This window comes from Scyliorhinus canicula, chromosome 11, assembly GCF_902713615.1.
Source record: "Scyliorhinus canicula chromosome 11, sScyCan1.1, whole genome shotgun sequence".
In the NCBI taxonomy this organism is placed as follows: Eukaryota; Metazoa; Chordata; class Chondrichthyes; order Carcharhiniformes; family Scyliorhinidae; genus Scyliorhinus; species Scyliorhinus canicula.
Window position 1 is genome coordinate 115,519,384 of NC_052156.1, and position 15,607 is coordinate 115,534,990.

At 44.7% G+C, this 15,607-nt stretch overlaps 1 protein-coding gene across 5 annotated transcripts in view; it reads left to right on the top strand.

Moving 5' to 3' along the window:
* The first annotated feature begins 220 nt into the window (after positions 1 to 220).
* Positions 221 to 15,607, top strand: part of eps8a (epidermal growth factor receptor pathway substrate 8a) — a 200,908-nt gene continuing 185,521 nt past the window's right edge. For 4 of the 5 annotated variants that reach the window (XM_038811132.1, XM_038811140.1, XM_038811143.1 and 1 more), the window contains exon 1: positions 221 to 374. The gene's annotated coding sequence lies outside the window, so the exon portion shown is untranslated. The remainder of the gene's footprint in view (positions 375 to 15,607) is intronic. The other variant, XM_038811136.1, reaches the window with a different exon arrangement.

Genomic DNA, 15,607 nt, shown 5'->3' on the forward strand with positions numbered 1-15,607 from the left:
ACCAAATGGTGCAGGGAGGGTGGTGGCTCAGCATCGCCTTCTCAAGGGCAACTGGGGATGGGCAACACGCGCCAACATTGGACAGGCCAGATCCAGCGGCAGGAGGATCGGGTTGTGGGGGTAGGCTCTGGGCGGCAGGTGGCGCCGGGGAGGCGCTCGCTCGCGCGATGGAGACCCGGGTCGGCGGCGCGCGCGCGGTGACTGGAGGCGCGGCCCCGAGCGCGAGAGAAGGTGAGAGCGCGCGGGCGCGAGCGCCTCTGGTCTCCGTCTCCGCACCGGGAGTTGGGAGCGGGAGTCTGGCTCGCCCGTCCTCTCCGCCGACGGGAAAGTGCCCGGGTCCCGGGAGCAGAGGCACCGACACACCGATTGTTGAGGTGAGAGAGGGATGAGCTCCGCCGGGCGGGGGGGCGGCGAGAGAAGCTGCTGCGAATACGATCCCGATCTGAGGGAAGGGAAGGGAAAGGGAATCTGCTGAAAGTTGGGGAGCCGCCCGGGGAGGAGGCTCCCCGGCCCAGACACCCCCATCTCCCGGGGAATGGGAGCCCCTGTTACAGCAATGCCCACTCCCTCCCTAGTCTGTATGCCGCTAATGGAATAGGACAGCGCAGAGGCTTGGCCATTCGGCCCATTCAGTGTGTGTCTGCTCTTGTGGAGAACAATCCTGCTATTTCTACTTACCCCACCCCCCTGCAGTTATACCACCCCCCAGAAGTTATACCACCTCCTTCCAATTATACCACCCTCCCCAGCAGTTATACCACCATCCAGCAGTTACACCCCAGCAGTTATACTACCCCCCTGCAGTTATACCACCCCCCTGCAGTTATACCACCCCCTTGCAGTTATACCACCCCCCTGCAGCTATACCACCCCCCTGCAGCTATACCACCCCCCTGCAGCTATACCACCCCCTGCAGCTATACCACCCCCGGCAGCTATACCACCCCCTTGTGCAGTTGTACTACCCCCCTGCAGTTATACCACCCCCTGCAGTTATACCACCCCCTGCAGTTATACCACCCCCCGCAATTATACCACCCCCCATGCAATTATACCACCCCCCATGCAATTATACCACCCCCCATGCAATTATACCACCCCCCTGCAATTATACCACCCCCCTGCAATTATACCACCCCCCTGCAATTATACCACCCCCCTGCCCCCCTGCCCCTGCTTTGATGATACGGGGTGAATGCCAAGTTTTCTTGTGTGTTGCCCTTGGATAGTGAGAGGTGAGGAGGTACCTGCCCAGGGCAGGGGTGGCGGTTACTGTTGTTACCGGGGCCCCCTGGACTCTGGCCAGTAACTGGCAGCCTGCTTCTCTGGATCTTTTTGCTTCCAGTGAGCTGTGTCGGATAAGCTTGATTAACTTGTTATGTGTCTTTTAATGAAAAAATTCTGCAGCTCATTTTGTTCTTGCTGTTTTGTTGCTCTCTGCAAAGTACTGTGCATCATGGATGTAACAGATCACTTGTATGTTATCATTGACATCAGAAACGCCTTAAACAGGAATAACTGAAACAAGGAGGTACTCAAAAACAGCTTTTGGTTCATGACACCCTTCCCATTGAAATACAACTTTTCAAAATGAATATGATGTTTCCATTGCTAGGTTGTATTTTTTTAAATGCTGAGCTGGAGCTCAGTAATTAGTTTTACAATTGTTTAATGTGTTAGATTGTTCTAGAGTTGCAGGAGATTTGTGTGATATAAACAGCTGCCATAAAATACTTATGCGAAGTATAATTTATTCGCCGTTCAGAAGGTGAATAACTGAAAAGTCTTTGAGGTTTAATAACAATGTTTTTTGTTTAAACTTTTGCTGTGCTTTCATAGTAATCTTAAATTTAACCCTAACCTCCTGTGTTGGCTGAGTTTGCTCAGTTTAATTATGTGCTATCCAGAGAGGCCATTTTCAGTCATGAGACTTAGTGTGGGACTTGGTATGGCTTTGATTTTATGACATATAAGCATTGATGAAAGGGAGGACACAAGGAACCTTCTAAATTATCTTAGTAAGAAATCATTTGTGACTGGGTAGAAAAAAAAGTGCTATTTTGGAAATATATGACGAGTGGAAATACATTTTGGTAAAGGTAAGGGAGGAATTTGTAAGACATCTGATGTTTCCTGGTACTATTTTCTGACTCTGGGAATGGGATTAGGTATAAAAGTGAAATTGGAAACATCAAAGTAAACACTTTTCTGAAGGGGGATGAAGTACTTCAGGAATCTTTACTGATCTTGTGTAGTTAATTTCATTCCTTGTGCTCAAGATGATTTTATGATGGACAATATTGAGAGCACCTGACTCTGATTTGTGTTTTAGCAGGTCATATTTGTGAATTTAATCTATGAGATAAATGAATATTATTTTTTAATTTATTTTAATCAGAAGTCATTCTACTGCACGTAAACATGAGGATGTGATGATTGCAGCTATCATGAATTGGATCATTTGGGTTAGAAGTTAATTGTTTGAATTAAGCGCTATCCGTACTGTGGGATTTAAATGGAGATTAAGTAGGGATTGTGTTTTGGGTGGATGATAGTTAAAAGCAGCAATTTTCAAAAGTTTTACAGTGCCACACTAACATTGTTCTGCCTCATTAAAAGGTCTCTTTTGGAATGTTTATTCACTTGGTTTTGCTCTGGCTGCATTAGATGATGTGTCATTTGGGAGGTCATCTGTAATAACAATTTGGAAACTTCCTTTATATTTCTGAACTACTGGCATAAAACTTTGGTGAGTGGAGATAATGAAGGATATAGGAAAAGCTTAACTGATCCTTATTGCCGGAATGATCTGATTCCGTATGTATCTGGTATCAAAAGGATTTTTGACTAATTTCTGACAGTTTCTGCTTCTTGGGCTAAGTCCAAGTTTAGTTGATTTCTTGAGAAAAGGGGTTAACAACCATGAAGGTGATGGATTAAACTTCTTTGCATGTAGCAAACATGTAAGCCTACATGCCCCTTGCGTTGACCTCTGCAGATGTAAGTTACCATTGTCCCAACAAGACTGATAACATCCCATTAGAATCATCTGGTACCTTGAAACTTTAAACCCATTATTTATCAGATATTTTTGCACTGGTTTCTCAAGGGATTAATTTAGACTAAATTAGACACTTTCAGGACAGTTCACATATATCTCTTGGCAATCATGACAGAATGTTTGTTTCCAGCCTCACGTGAGTGTGGGTAAATTCCTCCTTGTGTCATAGAATCATATAATTTCCAGTACAGAAGGCCATTCGGCCCATCGAGTCTGCACCTGCCCTTGAAAAGAGCACCCCACTTAAGTCCATACCTCCACCCTATCCCTGCAACCCCACCTGACCTTTTTTGGACACAAAGGGCAATTTTAACATGGCCAATTCGCCTAACCTGAACATCTTTTGACTGTGGGAGGAAACCTACGCAGACACAGGGAGAACGTGCAGACTCCGCACAGTGATCCATGCCAGGAATCGAACCCGGGACCAAGGAGCTGTGAAACAACAGTGCTAACCACTGCGCTACAATGCCGTCCATAGTATTTCCTGTATCCTGCTGTTCTGCTGACAATATTGAGGACTTGGATTATGTTCTATTCTGGGCCTTGTGTCTAATTATGTTTATTTCCTGAGTATCTTTGTCAGCTTCCACAAATTAATCTGTTTACCCTTCGTTGGATTTATTTTTAACCAATTTGTGACCCAAAATAGGCGCAAAAGCAGAGGCTACCACAGCTGGAGCCTGTCTGTCCTACCAAACTCATCCAGGACAGTGCCCTGCTGCAGCTTCTTTCCTGAAAGTTAGTTTCACACCCTTTGACTGTGAGCAGCCTCTAGCTTCACAGCTGAAGGCTGTTTCAAAGGAGGGATTAGCCTTGTTAGTTGTGAGAGCACCTCACGCTCCTCAACTCCCAGGTATATCCTCAAGGACATATGTGCCAGACCTCAGAGTATGATTAGTGCACTGCATGTCCAGCAAACTTTGAAGCCTGAACAGAGTGTCTGAACTTTAGGAGCATCAGCATTATAGAGGCAGCTGCCAACAATCAAACACTAAATAGCAGGACTTCAGCACTGGGGATCTTCTCGCAGCCAAAGGTTAAGTGTGTAGATGAGTGGAGGGCAGCTGAGCCCGGCCTCCTTAATATTCCTGGCAGAGGTCTGGGGTCTAGGGGCTCCTTATGTGGCCGAGGGTGAGTGTGCAGAGTGAGGTTTGCCAGCACAACTGGCTCGCTGGAGACACTTGGAGAGATGACTGGATAGTCATGGTAAGGGTGGAGGCTTTGGGGAATTTGAGGGTCCGGAATGGAAGTCCGAACTGATTGTCGGGCTCTGTCCTGCAATTCCTTCCAGATGAAACAATGTCTGCTGGTTAGATCCCGCGGAGGATACCTTTGTGTTGCTGGTGGCAGCCGAGGCAGGCAGACATTGTAGAAGGCAGCAGCGACAACTCAGGCTGGAGGCAGCACTCCAATCTCAGGGGGCCGCCGCACACCCTGAAGACCTGGCCACCGATGAGTGGCCCAGAAGGGGAGGCCAGCAACGGCCAAGGTGTACGGGCATCTTTGGTAATTCCATGAGCTGACGGACAGCATATGTTACAGAAGACTCCGTCTTAACAGGGAGACAGTGTGGTACCTGTGCAGCGTCCTTGAGGATGTGGCAACCGTGAAGCAGGAGGATACCCACTCCCAGTGGCCATGAAGGTCACCACAACTTTAAACCTCTAAGCCACTGGGTCATTCTAGGGCTTGAGTGGGGACCTGTGTGGCATATCACAATCTACAGCCCACAGGTGCATTCAGGAGGTGACCGATGCTCTGTATGCCAGGGCAACAGACTATATCACGTATGACCTCTACTGGGCCCACCAAGATGCCGGGGCTGCAGGATTCGCTGCCAACATCAAGATGCCCTCGATCCCAAGCGGAGGAGGATGAGGGGCGACTTAATAGAGGTTTATAAGATGATGAGGGGGATAGATAGAGTGGACATTCAGAGACTATTTCCTCGGGTGGATGTAGCTGTTACAAGGGGCATAACTATAAGGTTCAGGGTGGGAGATATAGGAGGGATGTCCGAGGTAGGTTCTTTACTCAGAGAGTGGTTAGGGTGTGGAATAGACTGCCTGCTGTGATAGTGGAGTCGGACACTTTAGGAACTTTCAAGAGGTTATTGGATAGGCACATGGAGCACACCAGAATGACAGGGAGTGGGATAGCTTGATCTTGGTTTTGGACAATGCTCGGCACAACATCGAGGGCCGAAGGGCCTGTTCTGTGCTGTAATGTTCTATGTTCTGTAGGGGTGGTGCCCAGAGCTGTGTGCAGTATTTTCTTTCTATAAATTTAAGAGTACCCAATTATTTTTTTTCCAATTAAGGGGCAATTGAGCCTGGCCAGTCCACCTAACATGCACATCTTTGGGTTGTGGGAGTGAAACCCACGCAGACATGGGGAGAATGCGCAAACTCCACACGGACAGTGACCCAGGGCCAGGATTTGAACCCGGGTCCTCAGCGCTGCAGTCCCAGTGCTAACCACTGCTCCACATGCTGCCCCTGTGTGCAGCATTTTAATTGTCATCATGCCAATGAGATATGCAATGTTTAAATTTGCTGTTGTGGTTTCTCAAATGTCCTTGAGACATTCCAATGATTTTTCCAGATACTTCCTGCCAACCATAAAATCTTGCAGCAGAGGCGGGCATCGCCATTTGGCTCATTGTGTGTCACCTCTTTGCAAGAATTATCCAATTAGTGCCACTGTCTTCTCTGCTTATCGTCCTGCAATTTTTCTCCCCTTCAAGCATTTATCCATTTCCCCGTTGAAAGTTACTGTTTGACCTGCTTCCAATATCTTTTCGGGCAATGCATTCTTGGTCATAACTCACGTATTTATCAATTGTATGTGTCTACCTCACTTTTCAATTGTTGCTGCCTTTGGCTCGTTAATGTCAGTTCTTTTGCAATGTTAATGAAGTACCTATTTAATTATTCCTGACTTGAAAGTGTGTCGATGTTCCTTTACACTCAGTGGGTCAAAATTCTGGAAGTGCCTCCTGAACATAATCAGAATTGCAGCTGTTTAAGAAGGTGGCTCACCACCTTCTGAAAGGTGGTTAGGCCTGGGCTCTAAATGTTGGCCGTGCTAGTGATGCCCACATCCCATGAAGGAATAATAAAATACAAAACTTAGCCCAGCTTTATGGGAGCAGTCTCTTTTTATTGATTTATGGGATGCAGGTGTCACTGGCTAGTTGCCCTTCAGAATATGGTGGTGAGCTGCCTTCTTGAACCACTGCAGTCCCTGAGGTGTGGGTACACCCACAGTGCTGTTGAGGAGGGAATTCCAAGATTTTGACCCAGCGACAGTGAAGGAATGGAGGTGTACTTCCAAGTCAAGATGGTGAGTGGCTTGGACTGGAGCCTCCAGGTGGTGCTCCCAGGTATCTTCTGCTCTTGTCTTTGTAGATGGTAGTAGTTGTGGGTTTGGATAGTGCTTTCTGAGGAACCTTGGTGAGTTCCTGGAGTGCTTCTTGTAGATGGTGGAGGGATTGAATGTTTGTTGAAGGGGTGGCAATCAAGCGGGGTACTGTGTCGTGGATGGCGTTGAGCTTCTTGAGTGTTGTTACCCCCAGGGGGTACTCCGTCACTTGTGCCTTGTGGGGGGTGGACAGGCTTTGGGGGGTAGGAGGTGAGTTACTTGCTGCAGGATTCTGAGCAGTTGAATTGCTCTGGTAGCCACCGTATTTATATGGTTAGTCCAGTTCAGTCTCTGGTCAATGGTATGCCTCCGGATGTTGACAGTGGGGGTGTCAGTGATGGTAATGCCATTGAATGTCTAGGGGTGATGATTTGATTCTCTCTTATTGGAGATGGCCATTCCCTGGCATTTGTGTGGCACAGATGTTATTTATCACTTGTCAGCCCAAGCCTGAATATTGTCCAGGTCTGGTTGCATTTGGAAATCAAGTATCTGAGGAATTGCGACTGGTGCTGAACATTGTGCAACCATCTGCAAAGATTTCTATATCTGACCTGATGATGGAAGGAAGGTCATTGATGAAGCAGCTGAAAATGATTGGGCCTAGGACACTACCTTCAGGAACCCCTGCAGTGATATTCTGGAGCTGAGATGATTGACCTCCAACCACCACAACCATCTTTCTTTGTGGCAGGAATGACTGCAACCAGCAGCACGATTTCCCCTACCCCATTGACTCTAGTTTTGCGAGGGCTCCTTGATGCCATACTCGGTCAAAAGATGCCTCCATGTTTGAACCAAGGTTGTAATGAGGTCAGGAGCTGAATGACCCTGGTGGAACCCAAACTGAGCGTCTCTGAGCAGATTATTGTTGAGGAAGTGCTGCTTGAAAGCACTGTTGATGATCCCTTCCATCACTTTACCGATGATCAAGAGTAAACAGATCGGGCAGTAATTCGCTGGGTTGGATTTGTCCTGTTTCTTGTATACAGGACAATCTACCACATTGCCAGGTAGGTACCAGTGTTGTAAGACCATAAGACCATAAGACATAGGAGTGGAAGTAAGGCCATTCGGCCCATCGAGTCCACTCCACCATTCAATCATGGTTGATTTTGTAGCTTCACTGGAACAACTTGGTTTGGGTGTGTCAGCTTCTGGAGCAAATGTCTTCAGAATTAATACTGGAATATTGTCAGAGCCCATAGCCTTTGCTACATCCAGTGCCTTCAGCCGTTTCTTGAAATTATGTGGAGTTAATTAGGCTTCTGGTTGTAAGCTGGTTGGCAGTAATGCTCATCTCATTTAAAATTTGAAATTGAAATTACTTGACTGAACGTTGTGTCCCAAGTTTTATTTGTTTATACTGTGCAAGTGCACCAACTGCATACCATTCAGTAACTTTTCAATGATGGGATGACGTTTTGATGAAGTTCAGAGTGGTGCAACTTGATCCGTATTTAACCACTCATTAGTCCCTCATCTGAAATTGCTGTGCCATTTGTTCATAAATAAGAGTCAGCACCATGGCAGCACGTGGCACAGGGACTACGGCGCTGAGGACCCGGGTTTGAATCTCGGCCCTTGGTCACTGTCCATGTGGAGTTGGCACATTCTTCCCGTGTCTGTGTGAATTTAACCCCCACAACCCAAAGATGTGCAGGTTAGGTGGATTGGCCACGCTAAATTGCCTCTTGACTGGGAAAAAAAAATTGGGAAATCTAAATTTATTTTCAAAAAACAGTGAGTACCATGAGCCTCACTTGTTATTTTAACAGCAAAATCTAGGTCAATGTGTCCAAACCTTTTTGTTTCTGTGAGCCACAGAGATTTATACCATGGAGCCTTAGGAGTATCAAGGAATTTGTAATTCATGCATGTACTTCAAGTTGTTGATCTTGATGTTCTGATTTGCAATATATTCGCCAACCATGAAAAAACTGGCTCTGTGCCAACCTACACAAATGGGGACATTCAGCAAGCAAGTATGACAGAGTTCCTTGGGCTTCAAGGACTGGATTGTTGAGGCTTGGGGCTGAAATTTGGATTGCCCTGTTTTAAAAGGTCTCTGACTGTTAGCTCTTGTGTGTGTTGGAATTAGTGGCTTTGTTTATTGCTTGCTACGTAGAAACAGGAAATACCCCAGCTGAAAATTGGAGGGAAATGTGGTCCAAAACGTTTCTCGTGAAAGTATTTGTTCAGTGTCACTTTTTGAATAAATATGTGCTTGGACAGAACTTGAGACCCTGATGTGCAAATGGAAAATTCTGTCCGTCGCCCCAGTTATCAACTTGTATTGCCATCAATCACTCAGATAAGGATGCCGTGAAGTCTACTGCAGAGCAAGGCTTGCTTCACTCTGATCCAACAGTGCACCTTGAGCCAAACCTCCAGGGTGCACGATTATAACTAACACAGAGGCAGGAGACTTAAATGTCATCAGTTTGAGCTGGATTCAGATCCATCTTCTGCAGATCGAAGGACTGATGCACCTCGATCAGTGGTTGAAATATCATGTAAAATCACCTCATTGTGGGTTCACTCTGCAATGTCTGGCGCAATCTGTTTCATTGGCAGCGCAGTGAATGTGACTTCAGCTGAAGCTTTGCAGAGTAACTCGCAGCTAGCTGATGAAGACTTTGTAGGAATTGTCATCCGCATTTGTTTGTGTCGATCAGGAGTGGCATAAACTGTAGGGCATATTATGAAACATCATTAATTTTTTTAAATGTTAAATGTGTTTCAAGCATTTTATGATGTACTGTGCCATATGTTTTGTAATGTTAATTTGTGCGGAATTACTGCATAGTTTAAGATTACATTTTCTTTGCCTTTTTTTAAAAATACATGACTGTTTTAGGCACAGGAGTACATATTTTTTCCTATGTAGTTATTTCGAGTTCTTGTTGAGCTCAAAATCCTTTGGGCCTCATTATTCTGTAAAACGAAATGTGATATTTATGTATTTTTTTGTCCCTGGGTGATTTAATCTTATTGCAATTGAACCATACCATTGTAATAGGTTGCTCAGTGGCTGCTTGGTGCTTTGAGGCTGTGAATGCAGAAAGAGACATATGGTTGCTTTAGAAGTGGCACCGTATTTGTGTAGCGTAGTGTGAAATTCCAAACCATAGCTATCGCTTATTCATGTTGGAGTTTCTGCACAAACAAAATCATAGAATTTTGTAGTTCTGTCCTTCTTGAAGTGCGGAAGAATTGTATCTAATTTGCCACAACTGGCCTTTTTGTGCCATATGTGATCAATAGAAGAAGCTATGTCCAGTGTGTGAAATCTTGCATTTGAAGAGATTGCACAGACTGATATTGGGTCTAAAAGTGTGTTTCAAAAGGTTTTGCAGTCGCAAGCCTGTTTTGTTAGTTGTGGATAAATGGTTAATGAAGCAGATTGAAATAGAAATTCTAAATTGCATACAAAGGAAATGTCTATGGAGAGATGATTTGAGCATGATTGTAAAAATTTTCATAGACGTATGGAATGAAGCAGGTTGGTTGGTTATCTTAATGCTATATAACATAATCGATCATTTGAAATGTGCGCATCTGAGGGCGTTCGGTATTTTTCGCAACTCCTTATGCACAAAAGCAGCCCATGCCTGTATGTAGCAAGACCTGGTCAACGTTTAGGTCTCGGCTGCTAACTATCCAGCAACGTAATTTTTATTTTTGTTATTAAGGGGAAATTTAGCACGGCCAATCCACCTACCCTGCACATTTTTGGGTTGTGGGGGTGAGACCCACGCAGACATGGGGAGTATGTGCAAGCTCGATCCAGGGCCGGCATTGAACCAGGGTCCTTGGTGCCGTGAGGTTGCAGTGCTAACCACTGTGTTGCTCTTCAAGCAATGGCCATCTCCCCTTGAAATCATCACAGTTCTATTGTGAATCCACATCTATTAGCTTTGTGTATTACCATTGACAAAAACTTAAATGCACCAACTATGTAAATCCTCTGGCTACAAGTGCAGGAATTCTACCATGACTAACTTGCCGTAAGCTTGATCAGCAACCCATACACCAGCTTAAATCTCCACCACTGGTGCATTTATGGCACCTTTTCAGCACCTTCTAAACCTGTGACCGTTGCCACCTAGAAGGCTAAGGCAGCAGATGCATGGTAACACCACCACTTGCACGTACCTCCCCAAATTGCACACCATCCTGTATTGCTGTTCCTTCACTGTCATTGTATCAAAATTCTAGAACTGTTTTCTGAATGGCACTGTGCATGTACCTACACCACATGGGACTCCAACATTTCAGAAAGGCAACTTGTCACATTTAGGTATGGCCAACAAATGCCTGCGAATCTCTCACCTTTATGAACAAATATACAAAGAATAGGACAATAACTCATTGAAAATGAGAGGCAGTAAACAGTGAAAATGGTGAGTGAAAGGTAAACAGGGTCTAGAGCTTGAAGAGAAAATGGTAGAGCAATATGGCAAGAAATCAGTGTTTGATTTTGCTCTTCGGGAGTGAAATGTATATACACTTGGGAAGCTGGAAGAAGGAGTTGCTGCCCTTGAACCATGTTTCAGGCAGAACCATGGTGTCTGTGGATTCATTCATAATAATAATGTTGTGGATAACCAGAGACTTGTTTGAGAACTTTCTTCCGTGGACAGATGTTTTGACGGACTACCATCTCTTTGAACTTCAGCGTTCGCACTCACTCCTGTGACCATCAGCGAGGCCACGATTAAAATCGCTTTCGTCCCAAAGCCGCCCATTCTGCCCACTGACATGAGCATCGCATCAGACGATGAGGCCGGCGGCCCCCATGCTGAATGGCACAAAGCGGCCTAACCCGTGTCCGACGCCTCCCCGATTCTGAAAGGAAGTTTGACGTAGGACCATTGACTGGGTCAGAAGGTTAGGGAGTGGTCTAGCCGCATGCTTGATGTATTTATTGTGTGGCTGATCTTTATATTGCAGTTGTGAAAGTCTGTTGCTGTAATTTTCTGCATTTCTTTTGCTTGGAAGGTTAGGTTTTGTTTCCAGCCTCCTTCAGGGTTTTTGTTTTGTTTATTAATCCAGAGACAAGCTGGTACTTTTTTGACTTGCGTCCAGGTTTTCTCCCCTGTGTCGGTTGTATCCCTGTTGGGTTGACTGCTTTTGTGAGATGATTTTAATGGTGTGACAAAATAGTAAATGTTATGAACTATTGTACAAATGAAGGTAAAACAAATATAACAAAAGAATAAACAAACAATGTGAAACAAAATTGAATGAGTCCTAAAATTTGGTTCTTGCCTCTTTTTTGTTTTTACTGTTAAAAGCAGTTTACAGGCTTGGGTTAACCTATGAACTTTATGGGCAAGCCTACTTAGTCAGGACTTGGTGCTTTTAATTGGAAAATTCCTGATTGTAAAATTTTCTCTAGACCAGTCACAATGGAACCTTTTGTCTTAGTGTATGAAAATTGTTATTGATGTGTATTTGATTTCCTGTTTGTTATTTGATTACTTTAGTTATCCAGTCTATGTGCAAACTGATATTGCTACCCAAGGACATCGTTGCTGCGAAGAACTTTCTGATGTAAGTGCAGAGTAGGAATGGGGTGTTGTGGTTAGCACCTCCTGAGGTCCTGGGTTCGATCCAGACCCTGGGTCACGGTCCATGTGGAGTTTACACATTCTCCCTGTGTCTGCGTGGGCTTCACCCCCACAACCCAAAGATGTGCAGGTTGGGTGGATTGGCCACACACAATTGTCCCTGAATTGGAAAAAAGTAAGTGGGTACTCTAAATTTATTTTTAATAAGTGCAGAGTAGTTGGAAGAATTTCTAGTTCTATTTATTGTTCCACAACATAAGCACCATATCAAGTGTTTACAGGGAGATTGGGTTAAATGTTACTTTGTTATGCTTCAACAGTATGCCATGCAAATGCTAATATACTGCTCATGTGGAACTTGTGATCGAAAGAAAAAGGGACAAATCTTAATTTTTACCAAATGTTACTTTACAAATAATTATTTGCAGTTTTATTGCAACTATTGCTGGGCTTGAACCAAACTAATTCATCAATCTTGCAAGCAAGAGCATTGTTTATCCCTCATGGTGTTTATTAACTTGATTGTGGGCTACTGCTAATTGCCTTTGCTATGCCACATTAGCTCTAGGTGGTGCCATGTGATAAAACTCTGGCAGGCGATGTGATTCTATATCAATTATTTACTAATTTCCTGCTCCATTGAAATTAAGTTGAGAATAGCATTTGAGTATTTTTCCAAAAATTGTATGAATAAGTGCAAATAATTTCTGTCTTTCCCATGCATTCTCTGCTCTGTGCCCTTGCCCTCACACAAACTCTGGGCAATGGGCAGGATAGGGTGATCTTCGATCAACACTTCCCGTCCTCCCTTTTGTGGCGTCGAGGTGCACCCCCCTCCTCCACACTAATGAAATGGCCTTACTCAGAATTAGAGATGACATTCCATGTGTCTGTGATAAACTGTTCCTCCTCAACCTTCTCTAACGGCCTGCAGCCTTCAACATGGTTGACTACACCATCTTCATCCAATGCTTCTCCTTCTGTCATCCACTTGGGTGATTTGCACTTGCCTAGTCTGTTCTTCACTGTTGAATCATAGCCAGCAAATCATTTGCAATAGCTTCTCTTTCTGCGGTTTGCTCCAGAGTCCACGAAGACAGTGTCTTTAAAACTTTTATTCCCCCCGGGACGCACTTTTACCAGCAGGCCGACCTTCGCGGCCCACCATTTTCACTTAATTTAAAAGCCAGTTGCGACCTGCAGTCGTGACCTGCAGTTTGAAAATCCCTGCCCTAAGAAACTATGCTTCATTGCCTTCTGTTTGTGTTCTTTGCTTATTGGTTGGGAATTATGTTGGAATCTCTTTGAGATCAACATGGCTCCAAGATCACAAACTTGGCATGAGGTTTGAACCCAAATCAGCACCATGTGGTGAACTCGGTCATTTGATAGCTGACGAAGACAGGTGCCTGGAGGGAGTGTATGGTTTCCTTTATTGGGCAAACAGAAATCTTCCCAGGTCGGTGTGCATTTTGCATAAACTTGATTCATATGTTCTAAAATAGGATGATAGATTTCTATAATGTTTTCTGGAAGTGTAAATTATGCAGCTAACCAATTGCCGTGCTGAGTGCAGTCAGGCGGGTATGAAACATTTTAAAGCTATATTTTCAAAATTGAGTGCTCAAGGTGGCTGCAGCATACCATGCGACTTTTGACATTTGAACTGTCGACATCAGAGTCCCTGGACAATACCTGATGAATTATGGGCCTGAATGGAAGAACATCATGGCCACTTGTAAAACGCAAAGCCATCTCATTGTCTCTAGGTTTTTATTCATGTTTAAACAATGGAGTTTGCAGATAACTCCTCTCCATTTTTCAGCATGGACAAAAGAGACATCAAAATCCCATGGGTGTGGGATGAACGTGGAATGGATTCCATCAAACTTTTGTTGTATTGTGATGGCTGTCTCATCCAAATGTTGGCCTTGCCTTGGCTGTCCATTCAAACGTATGGCACAGCTGCTGTGATTTTAATGCATTTATACGCTTGTGTTGTAGTGCTCAGACTCACAGAAGTTCAAGTTTAAACCAGCAAATGTGGCTTTGTTATATCCCCCACACTAACCAAGGAACCTGAGCTGAGGCACCTTCCTGTTAACCGCATCAACCATTGTGTCAACAACTTGACAGGGCAAGAGTTGAGAACATTTAATACTACCGGGTACTCCATGAATGATTTCTGGCCTTCGTTCAGGAACGAATCCCCCATTTATACCATGGTTCGTACATGAAAATAGGTTCCGACTTGGGTCGTGGTTTTCGGGAACCAATTGTGTCTTATGTCTGAGGGCTGCCTGTCATCCCAAACTGTAACTGTATAATTTTTTTCTCCATCTGTATCTAGTCTGTGTGAGAGAGATGCCACATTTTAAAAATTCTTTGGAAAGTATGGGATAATAATACAAATTTAAAACTCAACGTGGCCTGCGGGATTTATTTATTTATTTTATAAATTTCGAGTACCCAATTCTTTTTTTTCCCAATTAAGGGGCAATTTAGCGTGGCAAATCCACCTACCCTGCACATCTTTTGGTGTGGGAGTGAGACCTACGCAGACTCTGGGAGAATGCGCGAACTCTACATGGACAGCAACCCGGAGCCTGGATCGAACCCGGGTCCTTGACATCGTGAGGCAGCGGTGCGAACCATTGAGCCACTGTGCTGCCCTTTGCTGGAATTATTTAAATTGGGACAGCCACTTTGGTTAAAAAAAATTTGTACCTCACGTCCAAAGACATCGGGCAACAAATTAATGCACATGATTCCAGAAACTTGAATTGCACGAACAATTCCTAATTCTTTTGCACTCGTTTGTTTGATTTTGAGTGAATTGTGCTGGAAAAAACCAACACAACTTGGTTCTACTCCATATTTTTCTCCGGTGGGCTGTCAAATCTGGTTTCTAATGTAATGATTCATTGGACACTCATTTTGTAAACCGGCACAACATGCTTTAAATGTTCAGAGAGCCAGGACACACTCTGCTTTCTAAGTACTTAAGTGGTTTACTTTAGGGGGAGGGACTGCATTGCTTGTACCTGTATTCGGGCATTCACACCTTATTCTGAGGCGAGATACAATCAGGCAAAGTCATTTGGATTCTCACTCTCTAAATGAAATGAAAATCGCTTATTGTCACGAGTAGGCTTCAAAAGAAGTTACTGTGAAAAGCCCCTAGTCGCCACATTCCGGCGCCTGTTCGTGGAGGCTGTTACGGGAATCGAACCGTGCTGCTGGCCTGCTTTCAAAGCCAGCGATTTAGCCTAGTGTGCTAAACAGCTCGAGTTACTTGTTTGGAATCAGTAGTCAATGCAACTTTGGGAATCCCGACAGCGACAATACTGTAGGATTAAAAGTGAAAACAAATTTCAAATACCGGGCAGCACGGTAGCATAGTGGTTAGCACAAATGCTTCACAGCGCCAGGGTCCCAGGTTCGAATCCCGGCTTGGGTCACTGTCTGTGTGGAGTCTGCACGTTCTCCCCGTGTGTGCGTGGGTTTCCTCCGGGTGCTCTGGTTTCCTCCCACAGTCCAAAGA